This window comes from Musca domestica, unplaced genomic scaffold (assembly GCF_030504385.1).
Source record: "Musca domestica strain aabys unplaced genomic scaffold, Musca_domestica.polishedcontigs.V.1.1 8, whole genome shotgun sequence".
Taxonomy (NCBI): Eukaryota; Metazoa; Arthropoda; class Insecta; order Diptera; family Muscidae; genus Musca; species Musca domestica.
This window is the reverse complement of record NW_026712409.1, coordinates 15,678,364-15,702,246: the sequence shown is the minus strand read 5'-3', so window position 1 is coordinate 15,702,246 and position 23,883 is coordinate 15,678,364. Positions and strand designations below refer to the sequence as shown.

Here is a 23,883-nt window from a genome sequence, read left to right as displayed (position 1 = left end):
TTTTTTCAATTACAGAACAGAGATAATTGTTAAAAAATATAGATGCCCTAGAAAAATATTTAAAATAAAATATTGACTTCCGTCTGGAGGTCCTTGAAAAAAAAAAAATCTTTAAAATATCCACGATCTGTGGTAAGCAGGTCCTTGAAAAAATTTCTTGAAAAATGCTCCATTTTTGATTAGGAGTCTTTTGAAGAAATATCTTTAAACATCCACGAAAAATCTGGATTTTCGGTAAGAAGAAAAAAAAAGAAGACTTAGTCAGGAAGTCTATGATGAAAAATCCACGATGTTCAGTGAAGAGGTCCTTGAAAAAATTCTAAATTTTCAGTCAGAAAGTCCTTGAAATATTATATAAAAATCCAGGATTTTCGGTCAAAAATTTATTGAAAAATATTAAAAAAAAAAAAATAAAGTGTGCCGGGGAGTCAATAAAAAATATTTTTCAAAATTGTCCTTGTCCTTGAAAAAATCATTTTTATAAATCCACGTTTTGTAGTCCATAAAAATAGTTTTTACGAAACCTCACCTCTTTGAACCTTTGGAAAAAATAATCTTAAAAAAATATATATGTATATTTTAAGTCCTTGGGCAAAAGTGAGTGAAGAAAGCGAGTTTTTTTGACTTTGAAAATAATATAAAAATCCTTATTAAGTTCTTGGATCCATTTAAAATCACGTTGGACGTTTGCTCGAGCCATGGTAAAAAAATATTCAATAAAAATGCATGTCCTTAGTCCTTGGACAATATTCGTATAACATTTTCATTATCAGTCCTTGGTTAAGTAGTTATTAGTGATCCTTCAAAAATCTTTGTTTTGATGATTTCTAGCCAGGATACCTTGACAAATATTTGTAAAGATCCACGATTCTTAGCCTGGAATTCCTTGAAAATATTTTTGGAAAATCTACAATTCATATATATATCCGGGAAATCTTTGACAAAAAAATCCTGGTTCAGGAAATACTAAAAATATTGGAAAAAATTCATAGATATATTAGAAATTCTAAAAAAGTTTTTGAAAGACATTTTTAAAAAATCCACGATTTCTGGCAAGGAAATCTTTAACCAATATTTTGAAAAAAAAATCCACATCTTGAGTGCGGGAGGATCTTGAAGAAAATGTTTTAAAGAATTCGAAGGCTCTTGTTAGTTTTCAAAAAAAAAAAAAATAAATAAATAAATAAATAAAATAATAATAAATAAATAAATAAGTAAAAAATCTAATCACTAGGGCAAAAAACCTTAAACCTTACATGAAAAATACTAAGATTTTTAGACAAAAAGTCTTCAAAAAAAAAAAAAAAAATAATAATAATAATAATAATAATAAAATAAAACATTCTTAGCCAAAAATCCTTAAAAATATTTAAAAAAAAATCATTTTAAAATTAGTCTTTAAATGACATTTTGGGCAAAATGTCCCTAGACAGTATTTTTTAAAAAGTCCACGTCTTGAGTCCATATTTAATACAACATTAGTTTTTGTTACGAAATCCTTGAAAATTTCTCAAAACAAATAAAAATAATTTCAAATGTTCATCTAAATCTTTTTATTGAAATTTCAGATTTTACAGTGATACTCGTTTTTTTCATTACAAAGCCACGTGTACACTTCACCAAAACGGGACCAATTAATTTCCATAGAAATAATGCCCCCCGTGGAGCAATGGATTATCAACATAAATAAAGAGAAAAAAAAGAAATCTGCCTATTTGTTTATTTGCCAACATGAATTTAAAATCCATCCAATTAATAACTAAATATAAAATGGAAATAAATTGAAGGCACAATGCTTACCTGCAGCCAGAGACAATGAAAGAATAATAACGGCGTTACCGAGGCTGGAATTTGAATACACAATTCCTGAAATGGACAAAACAAAAGAAGATGAATATTAAGAGGCAGAATTCGAAGACGAAGAAGAAGAGTATGAAATCAAATGTAATATATTTCTTTTATATATTATTTGCGGAATACCATCACTATGGAGATTCTTTCAATTGGCTGAAATAAATTTCATTTTTCATTTTGTTTTCAGTTAAACCAACTATGACAAACACAAGCTGATAACTTTGAGGATATATTGTAGTGCGGTTCTACCTCCTCCTCTCTCCCCCAGCTCTTAGTGCCATGGCAACACATACTTCCCAAAAATAAGAATTTCTCATCAAAATTCTCTTTAATATTGTTAATAAAAAGATGATTTCTTAGAAATTTACACTTGACAAGGAATTTATTTTAGAAAAAGATAACAGAGGCTGAGTTGTTATTTGTTTGTTTAGGATGTGAGGGAGGATGAGAGGAGGGGTGGTATGCATACGTGTGTCACAAAGGAACAATCACTGGAATAGTACGGGTGTGGAAGGGGGTGGGTGGTATGGTAATGAAGAAGTTTTTGAAAAAAAAAATGGAAGGAAGAAGAGATTTTTCTAAGTTACTGGGAAATTAAAAGTGACATATATCGACTAACTGTAAAACTTTTTTTAGAGAGGCTTCCTTCCATATAAGGAGATCTTTTTGCGGCAAAGAAGACAATTTCAACTATATAGAGGAGTAGAGAAGGGGGCTGTGTTACCATGTAAACCTTTTAATTGCTTTAAAAGTTGCAAATTTAGTGATAAGGACTAGGTTGGTCCTTATAGTCCTAGAACAGCATTGAAAAATCTCCAATTTTTAGTTTTTGGAAAACTTTTTAAGTATCCACGTTTTTGTAATTTAATCCTTGACAGAGGAAATCTTTAAAAATCCACATTGGATTTTTTGGAAATCCAAGTTTGGTGGTTCTTGGAAAATATATTAAATATTATTATATTTGAAAATATTAAAAAAAAATGAAAATGTTGAATCCTTCAAAAACCATTTTTATGAATCCACGTTTTGAGTCCTTAAAAATAGATTCTAGGGAGTACACCTCTATTTAATAATAATCTTTAAAATAAAAAAAATCTTTAAAAAAAAAAAAAAAAACAAAAAAAAATATTATTTGTCCTTGTACAAAATATTCTTGAAAATCCACATTTTAAATTAATTTAAATTAAGTATTAAAAAACGCAATTTTAGACTTTGGAAATAATATTTAAAAACTTTTAAGTCCTTGGATCCATTAAAAAAAGTCCTTGGATAAATATTTCTTAGTGGCCTTTAAAAAATATTTAACAATTCACGTTTGAAGGCCCCTGAAAAAAACAAATTGGCCTGTAAGAAAAGCTCTTTAGTAATCCACATTTTATGGTCCTGGTAATTGTTTTTCAATCCACCTTTGATCCTCCTTGGAATTGTGTTTAAATCTACCTTTGATGGTCCTTTGGCCCCTGGAAAATTAATTCTTTAAAAATCTGTGTTTGATGATACTTGGAAAAAATTATTTTAAAACCCACGTCCTTATAGGGTTTGAAAATTTGTTCTTTGAACATCCAAATGAGGCCGCCCTTCATCCTCGAAAAAAGATATATTCTTCAAAAGATATATTCAAAGGACCACGTTAGGTTGTGGTGATCCTCACTATTTATTTAAAAATGCACGTCATTGTAATCCTTGAAAAAAAAATATTTAAAAATCCACGTCTTTATAGACATTGGAAAATAATTATTTAAAAATCCACGTCTTTTTAGACATTGGAAAACAATTATTTAAAAATCCACGTCCTTTAAATCCTTAGAAACATATTTTAAAATTACAGTTTTGGAAAATATGTTAATTAAAATCTACGAGCTTTCTTTGAGAAAAAATTACTTAAAAATCCTGAGAAATCCTTTTAATCCTTAGAAAAGAAATATTTAAAAATCCACGTCCTCTTAGTCCTTTTAGTCTTTTAATTCTTGGGGAAAAAATTTTATTTAAAAATCCATGTCCTTTTAATTATTGGAGAAAAATTTATTTGAAAATCCACATTCTTTTAGTTTCTCAAATGTATAAAAATACACGCCCTTTTAGTCCTTCAAACAATGCTTATTTAAAAATCCAAGTTCTTTTAATTCTTGGAGAAAAAAATATTTGAAAATCCACATTCTTTTAGTTCTAAATCCACGCCCTTTTAGTCCTTCAAAAAAAATTATTTAAAAAATCCATGTCCTGTTAGTCCTTCAAAAAATTGTATTTACAAAATCCATATCCTGTTAGTCCTTCAAAAAAAATTTATTTAAAAATCCATGTCCATTTAGTCCTTCAAAAATTTTTAGTTAAAAAATCTATGTTATGTTAATCCTTCAAAAAATTTTATTTGAAAATACGAGTCCTTTAGTCCTTCAAAAAAAAATGTATTTAAAAAAGACTAACGGAAGTCCTAAAAAATTATTTAAAAACCCACGTCCATTTCAATCCTTGGAGAATTTTTAGTTTAAATACACAATTTATTTTTTCAAATCTTTGGATATTTTTTTTTAAATCCGGGTCCATTTAATCCTTGGAAACAATATTTTTTTAAAATAAACATCCTTTTAACCCCTGAAAAAATATTTCTCTTTTTAAAAACCAACGTCTAGTTAATCCTTGGAATTTTTTTTTTTTTTAATAATCCACGTCATTTTAATTCTAGGAAAAAATATTTTTTTAAAATCCACTTCAATTTAATTCTAGGAAAAAATATTTTTTTTAAAATCCACGTACCTTACTCCTTGAAAAAAAAAAATATTTAAAAATCTTTCGTTTTCTGAATTCTGAATTTCGTGAGCTCCTTTTAATTCTCGGAAAAAATGTCTGTTAAAAATCCACGTCCTTTTTTATCCTTGAACTTTTTGTATTTAAATATCCACGTCACTTTAATCCTTGGAGAAAAAATATTTTATATAAAATCAACGTCATTTTAATCCCCAAAAAAATCATTACAACATCCACGTCTTTTTAATTCTTGAAAGCAATTTTATTTAAAAATCCTCATTCTTTCAGTCCTTGGAAAAAATATTAAAAAATCAACGGTGTTTTTAATCCTTGGAGTTCTTTACATTATGTCCCTTAGATGCTTAGAAAAAAATCCACGCACTTTTAATTCTTATAATTAACTCACGACCTTTGAAACGATTTTATTTAAAAACCCATGTCCTTTAAATAAAATATTCTTAAAAATTCAAGTTCTGATCCACTAATTCTTTAAAAAATATTCTTCATTTAATAGTCCTTTGATCCTTCAAAAAATTCTACATCCTTGAAAAGATATTCTTTAAGAATCCATTTCATGTCCACGTCCTTCAAAAAAATATTCTTTAGATGTCCACGTCCTTGAAAAACAAAAACATTCCTTAAAATTCCACGACCTTGAAAAAAATTCTTAAAGAATCTACGTCCTTGAAAAACATTCTTTAAGAATCCACGACCTTGAAAAAATATCCTTTAAGAATCCACGTCTTTAAAAAAAAAAATATTCTTTAAAAAAACTTAAAGAAAAATATATTCTTTAAGAATCAACGTCCTTGAAAAAATATTAGTTTAAAATCTATATCCTTAAAAAATATTCTTTGAAAATCCACGTCCTTAAAAAAATATCCTTTAAGAATCCACGCCCTTGAAAAAATATCCTTTAAGAATCTACCACCTTGAAAAATTAAAAATCTTTTAAGAATCCATATTTTTTAAAAATCCACGTCCTTGAAAAAAAATATTCTTAAAAAATCTCTCCTTGAAAAATATCCGTTAAGAATCCACGTCCTTGAAATAAATATTCTTTAAGAATCTACGTCCTTGGAAAAATATCCTTTAAGAATCCACGTTCTTGAAAAAAATAGTAGTTAAAAATACACATCCTTAAATAAATATTTTTTAAAAATCCATATCCTTGAAAAAATATCCATAAGGAATCCAAGTCTTTGAAAAAGATATTAGTTAAAAATCCACATCCTTGAAAAAATATTAGTTAAAAATCCACATCCTTAAATAAAATCCACGTCCCTCAATAAAATATTATTTACAACTCTACATCCTTGAAAAAAAGTATTTAAGAATTCAGTCCTTGAAAAAATGTTATTTCAGAATCTACGTCCTTGAAAAAATTAATATCCTTTCGGAATCCACGTCCTTGAAAAAAACCTTTAAAAATCAACACCCTTATAAAAAAAAAAAAAAAAAAACTTTAAAAATCCACGTTTGATGGTCCTTTGCCCCACTATTGGTCTCTGCATATTCGAATTAACAAAACGTCGTATGTTGGCCCTTAAAAAAAAAACACTAAAATGTCATTTCGAAATGACTTTCTAAACAATTTTCACCAAATATACAATCGTAATCCCCATGGCGTCATTTGAATATCTGCAAACGAAAATCGCATCATGAGTTTACAATCCTTTGTTTTAAATAATAGTTTCGACATATTCCGCATATCATGGCAAGAGACAATGATGTGTCTCTTTCTGTCTCGCTCTCACTCTCTCTCTCTCTTTCTAATTCTCTTATTATTGCATTCTGCGTTCTATATTTATATGCAAATGGTTGTAAAAGGATATTGCATTTATGACAGTCAGATTTTACGACGATGGTAAAACATTGTAAAAAATTTATTAGAGTTTCAGTTGATGGGTGGTGGGGGCTGGCTGTCCCTTTTGATTTCATAGTTTGCCATAGTGATAAGAACCACCAGTATTTATTAATTTTTTTTGTAGAGTATCTTTCTGCGAAAAAAGGTCCCTCATTGAAAATGCTTTGTTAGAGTAAAATTCATTTTGTAATGATTAACTTTGTGTACAGTTGGGTCTGTGTAATGGAAACGAGGAGGTAGCAGAGAGGTATTACAATTTTAAATAGTTGATGTTTTTGATTTGTGGAAAACCAATGGAGGGGCTGCAGGTATTACTTTTGGAAGAGCAAAAAATCAGCTGTTTGCAGAAATCAGCTGATCGAGAAAATCAGCTGTTTGCTGAAATCAGCTGATCAAGGCAATCAGCTGTTTTCTGAAATCAGCTGATCTTGGTTACCAGTCTTAAAATTCAAACAAAAATTCAAATTGCATTAATCTGGAGCTGTCTGTACCGACAACACTTAATGCAGCCAGCCATAGTGTATGTAAGTGGTTATAATATTTTAATCGGATTGCTTTGCGACAGTTACCATAAAGATAAATCTGTTGTTTTATACTCCATTAAATCGCTTCGAAAATTACACAGTTTGTTTTTATGAAGTCTAGGGATTTGCATTTGAATCTAAAGCAAAAGTAAAATAAGTAGTGGCAATGGAGATTTGTTTTTTTTTTTTCTCTTCGGCAGGCAAAACTGCTTAAGTTATGGCAAGTGAAATAAGTTGTCATTTAATGGGGAAATTCAATAGGCAGAGGCCAGCAAACGTAAATGGATTTCTAAAGAATAGTTTTTTTTTTAAGGACTTCCAGACCGCCACACCTGGAGTTTGAGAGAATTTCTAAGGCTTATCAGAGCTATGAATATAGAGATTATTTTTTTAAGGACCTCCATACCGCCACACTTTGAGTTTTAGATAATTTCTATGGCTTATCAGAGCTATGAATATTTATGCCCTCAGACAGAGAGAGGGTATATATCATTTGATACGACAAAAATGTGCTTCATCGAAATAACGGGTTTAGGCCCCAGGTCTTTTTTGGAGAAAATCCGTTTCTAGATCCGTTGCAGTCGATCTAGGCGCGTCCGTCTATCCGTATGTCTGACTGGCTGATGCTCACGATAACTCTCGAAGGTTGTGTCCGATTTCGTCCAAACGTAATATTATTATCAAAAATAGATCGAGTTTGGAGATGAGCAATATCGGTCAACTCCCTCAGGTATCTCCCCCCACAAAAGGTCAACATTTGCAAAAAAATATTTTTACTTCAAAGAAGTTAAAAAAGTTTGTTAAAATTTTGCATCAGTGGAAGTGAACAATATTTTAACTTCTTGTAGCACCTCCCTCCCCCACAAAGGGTGAACTTTTTTTTTTTAAAAATCACATCTCTTATACAATTTGAAATAAGAGTCCCATAGCCTTAAAATTTCACAAATCTCGATATTTCTACCACCACAAGCTCTAGTATGAAAAAGGTATAGAACGGTACAAAACTATTTCAAGTGTACACATTTTCGAAACCATAACATATCTCAATCTCAGATACCCATAGAGACCTCAATATCAAATTTAGCGATTTCAGCTCTATTCCTTTACCCAATACCCAATTTAGTGCCACTTAGTACTTTTCAAACATTTATAGTACACATTTATAAAATCACCTCCATATTCCAAAACAGCCTATATTCCTCAGTCGTAGAAAGCGATTTTAATCTGATTTATAAATTTCAGAATTTCATCTTTATCGGTTCACCCAAATAGAAATTGTACCAAATTTAGTCCCGTTTAGTGCTTTTCGTGCACATAAGTAAAAATTACGAAAACTTTCTCCATATCCCAATCTCACACTCCGCCAGAAATTTTAATTTAAAATTTCAGGCTTCCAGTTCCATCCGTTACTCCAAATTCAAATGGTACTAAATTTAGTACTGTTTAGTACTTTTCGTATACATGGGTACACACTTCCAAAACTACCTCCCCACATCGACTCTATTTCTCAACTGTGATTCCCATTCCAAATTTCAAGTTTTTAGCTCTAAGCTTTCACATGATACGAAATGGTACCAAATGTGGTACACTTTAGTACTTTTCGTACACGTATAGTGAGAATTTCCAAAAACCCTTTGGTACATCTATCATACATTCCATCCTGATTAACAATCGTATTTTTTTCATTTAATATTTTCAAGGCCTCTTTAATTTTTAAAAAATATTTTCAAGATCTTCTTGCCGAAGAACTTTGGGTTAAATTAAATGATCTTCTAGGACATTTTGGAGAAAAAAAACTGGATTGGTTTTTAATATAATTTTCAAGGTTTAGAGGACCAAAATATCTACAATTTTTAAATATTTTTATAATTCTTCCTGGTAAAAATTGCGGATTTTTTAAATATTTTCAAGGACAGTAAAGAAAAAAATAATTTTTTTCAAGGTCTTACAGGACAAAACTTATTTTCAAGAATATCTCTGTAATAGGACCAGGATCAAAATAATTTCATCAAGGACATCTCGGAGAAAAAACAAAAAATTGTCTACCTGAGAATTGTCGATTTCTTAAAAATACCTTTTAAGGAACTACCTGGCGAAGACTCGACCGAAAATCTGGATTTTTTACAACATTTTTTTAAGGACCAAATTCTCCTTATGTTTTAAGAACACGCTGTCCACACAACTATTTTCAAAGATTTCAAGGCCATGAATTATACTTTTTTTTGAGTTTTTAGTTATTTTTCTGCGGAAAAATCGTGGATTTTAAAAAATATTTTCAAGGACTTTTCGGGCAAGAAACGGAATTTTTCTAATTTTTTCATCAAAAAAAAAAAAAAAAAAAAAAAAAAAAGAGGAAGATGGTGTTTTTTTAATATTTTCAAGGATTCTTTAATTTCTAAAAAAATTTCCAAGGACTTCTTGTCCAAAAATTTAAGATTTTTTAATTATTTGTTTTTTTTAACAATTTTCAAGGTCTTAAAAGATCAAAATCGTAGATTTTTAAATTTTTTTAAATCTTCCCGATTTTTTAAAATCTTTTTTTAAATCTTCCCGAAAAAATGTGGATGTTTTACACATTTTCAAGGCCAGCAAAGCATATGTTTTATTTTTTTTTCCAAATCTCCCAGGACGAAAACGTATTCTCACGGATATCCCTGTGATAGGTAATCCAGGACCAAAATCGTGGAGTTTGAAATATATCATCAAGGATATCTCGGAGAAAGATCCTGTTTTTTTAGGTTATTTTTTCAATGACTTGGGGGGTCAACTTCGTGAAGGGAATTTCAAAAATATATTTCGCAAAAAATATTAAGGTCCTCCAGGACCTAAATCGTGGATTTTTTAAACATATTTTCAAGGACATCTCTGCGAAAGGTCTTCCAGGACCAACAACAGTGAACTATTCTGGTTCCTACATAATATTTTTTCAAAATCTTGGGTGGACCACCATCATCTTTTCATACCCTAAGCCATATGGCTACAGAGGGAATATATCATTTGATACGGTCAAAACGTGCCTAGTCGAAATAACGGTTTTAGACCCTAGGTCTCTTTGGACCAAATCCGTTTCAGAACATTTGGAGTCGATCTAGCGATGTCCGTCCGTCTGTCTGTCTGGCTGGTGAGCACGATAACTCTCGAAGGGAGTATCCCATTTGGTCCAAACTAGGTACATCGTAATATTTTTGTCAAACTTAGTTCGAGTCCGGAGATGGGCAATATCGGTTCACTCCTTCTGATACCTCCCCCACAAAAGGTCGAAATTTGCAAAAAAAATATATATTTTTCTGTGCACAGAAAGTGAAAGATTTTGCTCCATCTTTGCAAATCCTAATATTTGCGTCAGTGCTAGGTCAGGTGTGGAAATGGAGAATATCGGTCGACTCCCTCAGGTACCTCCCCCACAAATGGTCAAAATTGTTAATAATTACAACTCTCATAAAATATGATATAAGAGTCCGATTGTTTTCAAATTTCAAACATCCCAATATTTATATTGACCCAAAGTCTGGTGTTAAGATGGGCAATATCGGTCCACTCCTTATGGTACCTCCCCCACAAAAGGTCGAAATTTGCAAAAAATATATATTTTACACAGAAAGAGAAAGATTTTGCTCTAACTTTGCAAATCCTAATATTTGCATCAGTACTAGGTCAGGTGTAAAAATAGACACTATCGGTCCATTCCCTCAGGTACCTCCCCCACAAATGGTCAAACTTATTAATAATTACAACTCTCATAAAATATGATGTAAGAGTCCGATTGTCTTCAAATTTCACACATCCTACTATTTTTATGAACCCAAGATCTGGTAGTAAGACGAAATACATCGCTCCACTCCTTCTGGTATCTCCCCCACAAACGCTCAAAATTTTGAATATCCATGAAGTTCATAAAAAGCGAAACCAATATCCGATTCCGTTCCAGACATGGTACATCTCAATATTTCTATCAACACAAGATCTGTTATAAAGATGGTAGAGATTGGACCATTTATTTTGCTACCTGTTCCGCATAGGGTTGAAGATTTTGAAAAACATAACGCTCAAAGAAAGCGAAATAAGCATCCAACTCTCTTGAAATTTCACACACACAAACATTTTTGTTAACACAAGATCTGTTGTGAAGATGCTATATATCTGCGAACCCCTTCTGGTACCTCACCCACAAAGGGACACAGTTTTCAATGCTTTTATCTGACATAAATTGCAAAACAACTCAGCGATTCTTTCAACTTGCTATAAATAAGTCCAATTATTTAGGTCCGACACGAAATGAACAATATTGACCCATTCTTTAAAAACCCACTCCACAGACGGTCAAGAGGGCTGTCTTGAGGTTCTTAAACATTTCCCATAAAAGTCCATGTTAATTGGTCTCTTGGACCTTGAGGATTTAAAAAAAAAATGCGCGTTTATTCTTCTTTTTAAAAATACTCTCAAAAATCGAAGATTCTTGGCCGCAAGATCCTTAAAATATTTAAAATAAAAACCAACATTCTAGTACAGAAAGTCTTTGAAAATATTTAATTAATATTGACGATTCTTGGTCACGAAGTTCTTAAAAATTAATTTTATAAAATCCACTACTCTTTCTCATGAGAATTTAAAAAATTTTCTTTGACAAAAAAAAATTGATCGGACGGTCCTTAAAACTATTTTTAAAAAGTTTTCAATTGTTGGCCTGTATGTCCTCAAAATATTTTTTAAAAACATCCACAATTAGAGTTGTGTCAATCCAGTTTTATAGTTCAGTACACCAATAGTTCAACGTATGAGTGATATCATAAATGTCACATAACTCATACGCAGTGTTTTCATGCAAACGACCGGAATTCACGGAGCTGGATAAAAATTGACAGAACTCTAACCACAATGCATTGTCAATGGTTTTTTTTTTTAATCCACCCTAAACTTCTACCGAATCGATCAATCAATAGTCAACATACGTATCCTTAGTTATAACTAAGGTAACCCCGAAAAGTAGGCAACATTTTTCTGTTTTGGGCTGGTCGTACTCTTCAAGACAGCAATTTTTTTATTTTATTTCGAGAACTTTTAATATCAACCAGTTATTCTTCAAAACTGTTCTACTATTCCATATGTTTCAAACTATTTTGCCAACAATTCAAAGAATCCTACGAAAAGGCAATAACACGTGCTGTACTGCATCATCATCAAAAAACCAAGCCAACTTTTCAACTGCACTACATTTCAATTGTCGTTTAAGTTTTGAAACTTTTTCAATTTCTATCCGAAATTATTTGCAACAATTGTTTTCATAATTTTCCTTTGGCTGATTTTTCCCTTCCTTTTCCCCACTTCTCAGTCCAAATCAATTTCAAGAAAACTTTGTTGTTAATCGCTTTTGACTTGTTTGCGTCTGCAGTGGTGTTTACCAAAAGTCAGTGGAAATTTGAAAATTATTTAAAAAATTCTTTTAATTTTTCTTTTGATATTTAAATTACCAAGTAGAGGTCCTCCCTCCTCCTCCCCCAACAAGCTCTACCATTAACTTCTTTAATGAGTTCATTTCGAGCGATTCATTGACATTTGATTAAATGTCGCAGAAAAATTATTGGGAAATTATTGAGGACAACCTCATGACCCGATAGGTCATAATTTCCAATGCTGCATTGGCTGAGGAGGAGGTAGAAGAAGAAGACGCTGGCCAAGTCTCAGAGACTAATAATTTATTGACTTTATTGGAAATAAATATTGTATGCTGTTGTTGTTTCTCTTGTTTCTTTTTCCTACGTTCGTTTAGTATTCCCATTGAGTAAATAAAGAAAATTCTGTCTGTATGTACATAAATATTTGTGTGTGTGTGTGTGTGTGTGTGTGTGTGTGAGTGTCTAATTCCATAGGTATGTGTAAGAATAAAATGAAGAAATATGGTTCAAGGGCAGCGAACGTAGGCATGCATGTCTATCGTCTAGCGCTGGAAATACCAACAGGTTTTCTTTAAACAATTAAGAAATGATAAATTGCGAATGGGAAAGATGGGAGTCTTTTGTAAGGTATGAAATCGAAGAATAAAGGAAAAAAAGTTTGTCCCTCGGCCGATATTCCGCCGATATTATTTAAAGTTATTTGACTTGCGTTATGATAATGCAAATTGTTGGCCTTTTATGAGGGGTGGTTCCCAAAGAGTGGACCAGTACTGCCCATTTTGTGTCTGAACTAAGTCTGATTGAAAATTCAGAATTGTTGAATTGAATTGCATTTATTAAAAAAACTTAAAAAAATACATAATAATATATATATATTTCTTTTTTGAAAAAATTTAAGTTTTTTCTGAGATTTCCTTGAAATTATTAAAAAATAAGTCAAAAAGTATCGGTCGAATTTGCCCAAAGAAGAATAAACGCGCATTTAAAAAAAAGGGCCAAGAGACCAATTAACATGGACTTTTATGGGAAATGTTTAAGGACCTCCAGACAAATAGGCTTTGTTTTTAAGAACAATGTTGAAGGACCAGAGCGTATTTGATAAAAAAAATCAATAAATTATTAAATGTGGATATTTTCATCAGGACCAACAGACTATTTAGAAAGACTAAAAAGAAAATAAATAAATAAACAAATTAAAAAGAAAAAAATGTAGAAGGATAATCAGACCTTTGAATAAATTTCCCCAAGGGCTCAAAAAGAATTTTGTGAATAAAGTTCTTCAAGGGCCAACAGACCAATAAACAAGGTTTTTTAAATGGATTTTTGCAAGGATTAAGATACCTTAACAAGTTTCTTTTTTGCTTCAAAAACCTTTTTAAGATCTCATCGGACAAAAGAGAATAAAAAAATAAAATAAATTAATAATAATAATAATAATAATAATAATAATAATAATAATAATAATAATAATAATAATAATAATAATAATAATAATAATAATAATAATAATAATAATAATAATAATAATAATAATAATAATAATAATAATAATAGTAATAATAATAATAATAATAATAATAATAATAATAATAATAATAATAATAATAATAATAATAATAATAATAATAATAATAATAATAATAATAATAATAATAATAATAATAATAATAATAATAATAATAATATTAATAATAATAATAATAATAATAATAATAATAATAATAATAATAATAATAATAATAATAATAATAATAATAATAATAATAATAATATCTATAAAAATTAAAAAATATAAAGGACTTTCTGGTCAATGAATCGTGAATTTTTTTTAAATTTCTCGCCAAGAATCGTGAAATTTCCAAACTTTTTTAAAGGACTTTCTTGCCAAATATCGCGGTATATATATTTTCAAGGTCTTTCAGCCCGAAAATTATGGAGTTATGTTTAAATATTTCTAGGACTTTCTGTAAGGAACTTTGCTGCAGTGACCTACTTGACCTAAAATTTTTTAAAATACTAAGAAAAATTAAACATTTTTTAAAAGATTTTTGTAGTGATGTCGTGTTTTTGAAAATTCGTTCAAGGGTTTCCTCTTTCCGAATCATGGTTTTATTAAAAAAATTAAGGAAGTGGACAACTTGAAAATGGTTCCAAGGACTTTCTAGACTAGCCAAGAATGGTTAATATGTTTTCAACCCTTGAAGGAGTTTCTCTAATCCAAGAAAACTGAAAGAATTTTTTATGGACCTTCTGACTTATTTTATATATATATATATATATATATATATATATATATATATATATATATATATATATATATATATATATATATATATATATATATATATATATATATATATCTATATATATATATATATATATACTTTTTAAGATCTCATCGAAAAAAAAGTTGTGGATTTTTTAAAAAATATTTTCAAAGATATTCTGGCCAAGAATCGTGGATATTTTAAAAGTATTCTCTCGGACCATCTGGACAAGAATGGCGCATGTTTTTGAACATATTTTAAAGGTTGTCTTATTCAACAATATTGTTTTTGTTTAAATAGCTTCAAGGACATCTTGGCCAAGAATCGTGAAGTTTTGTAAAACATTTTCAAGGACATCATGGAAGAAAATCATGACATTTTTACAAATACCTTCAAGACTTCCCAGTCAACAATCTTGATTTTTTTCTGAAACATTTTGAAGGACTTCCTGCCAAGAATCGTTGATTTCTTTGGAAATATTTTTCGAAGTTATGAAAGTGGATATTATGGACCTCCCAAATGATTTTTTTACATTTCATCAAAAAAAAAGTTGATTTTTTAACGACTTTCTGACCAAGAATCGTGGCTACTTAAATGTTTTTCTCGAAGCATCTAAACGGGTATGATGGATATTTTTGAACAAATTTAAAAAAAAACATCCTGTCCAAGAATCCTGTAGTTAAATAATCTCAAGGACATCAGGGATGAAAATCGTGACCTTTTTTAAAAGAAAAAGAAATATTCATAAGAAATCTTCTTCCTAGCCGTCAATCTTAAAAATTCTCAAATAATTTCAAAGACGTCCTAGTCAAAATCCTTATTTTTTTTGTCATTTTCCTGTCACGAATCTTAATTTTTTTTTAACATTTTCAAGGACTTCTTGTCCAAGAATATGTGATTTTTAATATTTATTTTCAAGGACCTCCCAATCAAAATTTGGGTTTTTTAAATATTTGCTAAAAAGGGCATATATCATTTAATATGGCGAAAACTTACCTCCTTGAAATAAATTCGTGCCGTGCTAAATCCGTAAAGTGCTAAATAGTACTATATTTGGTACGAATTGGTACTGAGTGAACAAATAGTGCTTGAAATCGGAAATTTAGTATTAGGGTCTCTGTTCATGTGTGGCTTCGACATGGAGGTGATTTCGTAAATGTGTACTAAAATGGGAAATAACGGTTTTAGAACCTAGGTCTCTTTGGACCAAATGCGTTTCAGGACATTTGGAGTCGATCTTTGGTATCCGTCCGTCCATTTTTTAAATGTTAACGAAATCTTGGAGAAAAATCCAGGCATTTTTTTAAGTTTTGCAATATTTTGGCCGACCAATATCTTGAATTGGTATTAATATTTTTAAGAGAATCTCAGAAAAACCCTGGATTAAAAAATTGACAAAATTTGTGTATTTTTTAAAGAATTGTCTAAAATGTTTCCCGAATATAAAATTTAGACTAAAAATAAGATATTGCCGGAAAAAAGGCCGAGACTTTTATTAAAAAAATTAAAAAGTTTAAATTATATTTAAAAAATTGGCCTCGGAATATGCGCCTAGGTCCTGCCGAACAACAAGTGTTCTTTGACAAAAATTGTGTATATATTTTTTTAATATTCTCTAAGGGTCAAAAGGGTTTTTGGGCATAATTTGTAATTTTTGTTTTTCAAGTACTCCCCTCTAAAAAACATTGATTTTCAAAAAAAAAGGTCAAGGTCTTCGGGAATAAAAGTCATCTATTTTTTAATATATATTTAAGATTCTCTGGAGAAAATCGTAAAATGTTCCAAGCACTTACCTCTGAAAAAAGTTGGAATTTTTAAGAATATTTATATTAAGAACATCATGCAAAAATAGTGAACACTTTTTGGGACCTTTTGAAGGACATCCTGATTAAAATCGCAACAGTAATGTTATTCAAGGATTCTTTAACACTTCGGGGCCTACCAAACCTACCACCACTCACTCCACAAGTCTAGTGGCTGTCGCCCAAAAAAAACGTTGCCTAATTATGATATTGAAAGTGGGGGGGGGAGGTTAGGGAGGGTCAAGAGAAGCAGATTAGCACAGCCATCTCATTATATATTAACTGCTAGGACAACATTTTAAACTTGATGTTGTTTGACGGATATAGTCCCATTTTGTTTGATGGTAATTTGGCGTTCAAGCCCATCCTAGTAGAGGAAAGGCAGCTTTTTCAAGAAATACATCCGCATTCAAATTTTGTTACCAAAACATGACCAAACAAGTTTGATGTACTTTTAAGTTGAACTCCCTTTTTATTCATCTTTCATCGCTTGTTTGCTTTTTGCTCCCCTCCTAAACACTAAACAGAGAAGAACCCCTTTAGGGTACCAAGTAAACAAAATTTATAAACAATGCCCACGGGCCAGGAATTTGGGAAACAATGTCGAAACATAATTCGCAAAACATTTCAAATATTTCTTCAACATCAAATAATTTGTCTATGGCCTGGGGTAAATCAAAATAGCTTTAGAATATTTAAATGTTTTTTTGTTTTGTTTTTCATTGCTCCTACACACACACACACACACACATTTTCACTGGTGTTTATGTTAGGGCTGTGGGATGAAAGGAAAATGCCATTTTCTTTTTATTACCTCCATTTTAAACAATCCTTTTTGCCTCATTCTTTATTTCAAGTGAAAAATATCACTGGAGGTTTCGACAAAATGTTATGAGCATTTCTTCGTAATGTTGCTGAATGAGCCAAAGTTTTTTTTTTTTCTTTCGATGATAAATATTCGGGCATTTAAGCAACAATTTAACAACACATTACACTGGGGAACAAAAAAAATAACTGCAAAAAAAAAACCAGTAAAGAATGTCCTAAAGTCGGGCGGGGCCGACTTTATGATACCCTACACCACTTTGCTAATTTAGTAGAGCTCCACATAACAAAAGTTTTTCTGTGAGAATTCAATCATACACCCTATGATTATAATTATAATTTAAAGTTGAAAGGACTAAATATGCCGAAGCATTTGTATCTTTTAAATTCGGACTTGTATTGCCCATTTGGTGCAAAATTAATTTGAAATCAGATATAGATATATATGGGAGCTATATCCAAATCTGAACCGATCTCGATAAAATTTGGCAAAGAAATTTCTGAGCTGTATTTGATATATTTCCCTGAATATCGTTGTTACGGAGTGCATATTACGGCTGTGGGTAACAGATACAACAAATCGGATGGACAATATACATGGGAGCTATAGCTATATCTGATGGGAGCTATAGCCATATCTGAACCGATCTTCACCAAATTTGACATACTAGCTTCTAGACTCAATTCGGTCGTAAGTGCCAAATTTCATCCAATTTGGGCAAATATTAAACATTTGGTGCACAATCCAAAGTAAATCGGACGAAGTAATATATGGGAGCTATATCCAAATCTGAACCGATCTCGATAAAATTTAGCAAATGTATTTCTGAGCTGTATTTGATATATTTCCCCAAATATTGTTGTTGCAGAGTGCATATTACGGCTGCGGAGGACAAAAATAACAAATCGGATGAACAATATATATGGGAGTTATAGCTATATCTGAACCGATTTCGATCAAATTTGGCATACTTATTTTGAGGTCCAATTTGATCGTACGTGCAAATTTCCATACTATTCGGACTTATATTACACGTTTGGTGCACAATAAAAGGCAAATCGGACGAAGATATATATGGGAGCTATATCTAAATTTTTACCGATTATCTCCAATTTCAATAGGGTTCGTCCTTGGGCCAAACAAATGATTTATGCAAAATTTCATCTGGATAGGGCAATAAATGCGAACTGTACTTTGTTTACAAAAATACATGGACAGACGGACGGACGGACATGCATAAATCGACTCAGAATGTGATTTTATGCAGATCATCAAAAGGAACTATGGGTCTATCTCGTTTCCTTTTGCCTGTTACAAACAAATGCACAAAGACATAATACATTGACCACCCTGACGTGGTGTGGGGTATAATGATCGTGTTGACTTGCCAAAGAGGTCAGCTGAAAATGTGCAGCTTCGGTTGGCCACCAGAACTCAAGCCTAAAGCTGGCCATGGTGATGGTGTGTGCCGCCATCACAGCCGATGGTCGCTCTCCGCTCGTATTAATCGACTGTGTCGTCAGAATAAATACCGAATATTATCGCGAAAATATTCTGGAGGGTGTATTAAAGCCTTGGGCACGCAAACCTTTTGGCCGCACACCTTGGACATTCCACAGGAATCAGCACCATCGCACTCAGAACCCGCCACCCAATGGAGGAGTGGGCCGATATATTCCATTTTCACACCAGACCTTGGGTTAATAAAAACATTGTGGTGTGTGTAATTTGAAGACAATCGGACACTTATATCACATTTTATAAGAGTTATAAGTATTCAAAATTTTGACCTTTTTGGGGAAGGTACTTGATGGAGTTCCTCGTCGGTAAATTGTGTCACTTTTCCTGTTAAATTAATTTAATTTAGTTTAGCATAGACGGTGAAACAAGACTGTTGCTTTTCTCAATAAAAATATTTTTCCCTGAAGATGACTGTCGAAGACAGTCGAAATATCGGAAAATAAAAATCAAAATTATAAAAAGAAAACACTGATGTTTTTCAATTGACCTTAAGCCAAAATAAAGTTAATAAGAATCAATATACAGGTCAACAATAAAAAACAACAACACAATTTAGGAGAATTGTTATTATCTTAAATTAAAAATACGTTGATTTATCCAAAAAATGGTAAAAATCATTAATATTAAAAAAAAAACTATTTTTCTATTAACCCCTTGCGCACCAACACAAAATACAAGTGGTTTGTGTCTTTGCTTTTATATTTTAAAATTTATCTTCACGGGAATTTACAAAAATCCCATCTTAACTCGATTCTAGATTTAGTTGTTTTGATCAAACGAATAATATTTCCACTCGAAATTCCAACCCGACCAAGCTAAAACCTGACATGGAAGGATTAGAAGTAGTCACTTTTCGAATATTTACAGAATTAATGAAAAAAGGATTAAATGCACCACTAATTTGAATATATATAAAAATTTCGAAAAATTTAGAAATTTACTCCCTTTTCCGATTTTATATTTTTTTCCAATGTATGTTACCAAAAACGTCCTTGTACACTTTATTTCTTCCTTCTCATTTATGATATTTCCTGTTCCCCAGTGTTACCGAGGAAAATTCCTTAGCTTCTTCTTAAATTTTCCCCATTTTTCTTGAACTTGCAGCCGTTTTGTTTTTCTTTTCGATTGTGGCTGGGCTTTCGGCACTGAGTAACACTTTGTTTGTCTGGCTATACGTTCGTGTGTATGTATGTTTGTATGTATGTACGTTCGTTTGTATATTTCTTTTCTTTTTCGGCTATGCTCCGTTTCGTTTCTCTCGCTTTGTTTTGCTTTTCTTGTTTTTGTTTATTTTAATAACTGATTTGTTTACACAGAAAACATCTTTATTTGTTGCTGTTGCTTCTCTTCCGATATGGTTAAATGGTTCTTTCGCTGTTTATTTGTTTGTCTTTGTTTTTGTTTTTGTTGCTGATGTTTTGTGTTTACACTCGTTTACAAAATGTACAACAATGCAATTGTTTGAGTCATTAAACAACAGATGTACAAAAAAGGAAGGGTATACCGCCTTGGAGGTGTCTTTAGTCTACAAAATCGTACGAAAAATGTACGAAAAGTACTAAAAGGTACCAAGTTTTCAAACATGGCGCAATGGCGAAAATTTGGAATACACAGGGTTAGGGCGTTGATATTTTGGGTTTTTATACCCTACACCACAAGGTGGTCAGGGTATTATGTCTTTGTGCATTTGTTTGTAACAGGCAGAAGGAAACGAGATAGACCCATAGTTCCTTTTGATGATCTGCATAGAATCAAATTCTGAGTCGATTTATGCATGTCCGTCCGTCTGTCCATGTATTTTTGTAAACAAAGTACAGGTCGCATTTATTGCCCGATCCAGATGAAATTTTGCACAAATCATTTGTTTGGCCCAAGAACGAACCCTATTGAAATTGAAGATAATCGGTCAAAATTTATATATAGCTCGTCCGATTTGCTTTTTATTGTGCACCAAACGTGTAATATCAGCCCGAATTGTATGGAATTTTGCATATACACCCAAATTAAGCCTGAAAATATGTATGCCAAATTTGATCGAAATCGGTTCAGATATAGCTATAGCTCCCATATATATTGTTCATCCGATTTGTTAATTTTGTCCACCGCCGCCGTAATATGCACTATGCAACAACAATATTTGGGGAAATATATCAAATACAGCTCAGAAATACATTTGCTAAATTTTATCGAGATCGGTCCAGATTTGGATATAGCTCCCATATATAACTTCGTCCGATTTACCTTTTATTGTGCACCAAACGTCTAATATTTGTCCAAATAGGATGGAATTTGCCACATATGACCGAATTGAGTCTAGAAGCTAGTATGTCAAATTTGGTGAAGATCGGTTCAGATATAGCTATAGCTTCCATATATATTATTCATCCGATTTGTTATATTTGTTATCCACAGCCGTAATATGTACTCTGTAACAACGATATTCAGGGAAATATATCAAATACAGCTCAGAAATATCTTTGACAAATTTTATCGGGATCGCTTCCGATTTGGATATAGCTCCCATATATATCTCTGTCCGATTTCAAATGAATTGTGCACCAAATGGGCAATACAATTCCTAATTTAAAAGATACAAATGTTTCGGCATATTTAGTCCTTTAAACTTTAAATTATAATTATAATCATAGAGTGTATGATTGAATTCTCCCATAAAAACTTTTAATTGTTATGTGGAGGCCTACTAAATTAGCAAAGTGGTGTAGGGTATCATAAAGTCGGCCCCGCCCGACGTGAAGACTTTCTTTACTGGTTTTATTTATTTATTAATTTTTTTTTTGGTTTGAAATTCTTACTAAAAGAGTACGATCATTTAGTACTTAAATGATACCAAATATTTAAATGTTAGGTGAAAAGGAAAAGAAAAGCAGGTCATAAAATATTTCTCGGTTTTGCCGACAGATGTATAGCCTCAGCCAATGTTCGATTATTAAAATATATTTTGACTTGTTTTATGATTATTCAAATTTTCGACCCTCTATGGAGTAGGTTACGAATGAATTGATCAATATTGACCATTTCGTGTCGGACCTGAATACATATGATATGAATATTTCGACGTGCCAGGCTCGACGTGCCAGGCTTGAAATTTATTTATGTGATAATTTTTAGAAAATGTTAAAATGTGAGGAAGGTACCAGATATGGTCGAACGAAGTATTTTATTTTCATACTCCGCCTAATACAGATAAAAATATTGGTAGGGGCAAAATTACCATAAATTCGAACATTTATATCCAATTTTATGCGAAATCTAACTTCCATATTCATCTCAGGTTTCCGGTTGAGAGAAATATTTAGATATACCAAGTTGTAAAGAATTGCTGACTTGTTTCGCAGGTCATTGAAAATTGTGGCCTTTTGCGGGTGAGGTACTAGAAGGACTTCGCTGATATTAACCATCCTCTCAATATATCTTGTGTTCGGAAAAATGTTTGTATGTGTAAAATTTGAAGAGAGTTGGATGCTTATTTCGAATTCTTTGAGCGTTTTGTTTTTCAAAAATCTCGAGGTGTGGGGGAGGTACCAGAAGATATGGTCCGATCTTTACCATCTTTATGACAGATATTTTGTTGATGGAAATATGGAGATGTACCAAGTCTGAATGGAATCGGATGTTAATTTCACGTATAATGAGCTTTGAGGATATTCAAAATTTTAACCCTTTGTGGGGGAGGTACCAGAAGGAGTGGACCGATATATTAAATTTTCACACCAGAACTTGGGTTAAGAAAAACAATGTGATGTGATGAAAATATGAAGAGATTCGGATGCTTATTTCAGATATTATATTCGTTATGGTTATTCCAAATGTTGACCCTTTCTGGGGGAGATACCACAAGGAATGCTGCCATCTCTACCATCTTTGTTATAGATCTTGCTTTGATAGAAATAAAGCGATGTGGCAAGTTTGAATGGAATCGGATATTAATTTCGCGTTCTATGCGCTTCATGAATATTCAAAATTTTGCCCCTTTGTGGGGGAGGTACCAGAAGAAATGGTCCGATTTCTACCATCTTTACAACAGATCTTGTGTTGATGGAAATATTTAGATATAATAACTCTGGAATGGAAGTGGATGTTAATTTCGCGTTCTATGAGCTTCATGAGGATTTAAAATTTTGACCCTTTGTGGGAGAGGCACCAGAAGAAGTGGACCGATATTGCTCATATTTGCACCAGGTCTTGGGATAATAAAAATATTGTGATGTCCGAAATTTGAAGACAATCAGACTCTTACATCACATTTTATGAGAGTTGTAATTATTCAACATTTTTACCCTTTGTGGGGGAGGTACTTGATGGAGTGAACCGATATTGTCCATTTTCACACCTGACGTAGCACTTTCGCAAATATTAGGATTTGCAAAGTTGGAGCTAAAGCGGATCATTCTTTCCCTTTCTGTGCAAAAAATATATTTTTTGAAAATTTCGACCTTTTGTGGGGGAGATACCAGAAGGAGTGGACCGATATTGCCCATCTCCCAACTCGATCTAAGTTTGACAAAAGTATTACGATGTACTCAGTTTGGATCAAATTGGATACTCCCTTTGAGAGTTATCGTGCACACTAACCAGCCAGACAGACAGATTAACGGACGGACGGACGGATATCGCTAGATCGCCTCCAAATGTCCTGAAACGGATTTGGTCCAAAGAGACCTAGGTTTTAAAACCGTTATTTCGACTAGGCACGTTTTGGTCGTATCAATTAATATATATCCTCTATAGCTATATAGCTGAGGGAAAATCTTCAGTGGTACTAAATTTGGTATTGAATAAAGGAATAGTGTTGAAATCCTCAAATTTGGTATAGATCTATCTGTTGGTGTCTGTGGCTAAGATATGAAGGTGGTGTTGGAAATGCTTACCATAATTGTTCGCAGAGTACTAGGTAGAACTAAATTAGGCATTAGTTGAAGGGGATAGAGCTAGAACCCCGAAATTTAATATCGAGGTGGTAAAAGTAATACATTTTTTAAAAATAAAAAAAAAAACATTCTAGAGAAAAAAAAAATTATACCTTTCCAGCTGAAAACTTAGGCTATATAAATAATATTTTTTTT

General features: G+C 31.6%; 1 protein-coding gene across 2 annotated transcripts in view; it reads right to left on the bottom strand.

Moving 5' to 3' along the window:
• LOC101899842 (G-protein coupled receptor dmsr-1) overlaps window positions 1-23,883 on the bottom strand; it is a 455,946-nt gene that overhangs the window by 167,243 nt on the left and 264,820 nt on the right. For both annotated transcript variants that reach the window (XM_059130806.1, XM_005177084.4), the window contains one exon: window positions 1,801-1,866. The gene's annotated coding sequence lies outside the window, so the exon portion shown is untranslated. The remainder of the gene's footprint in view (window positions 1-1,800; window positions 1,867-23,883) is intronic.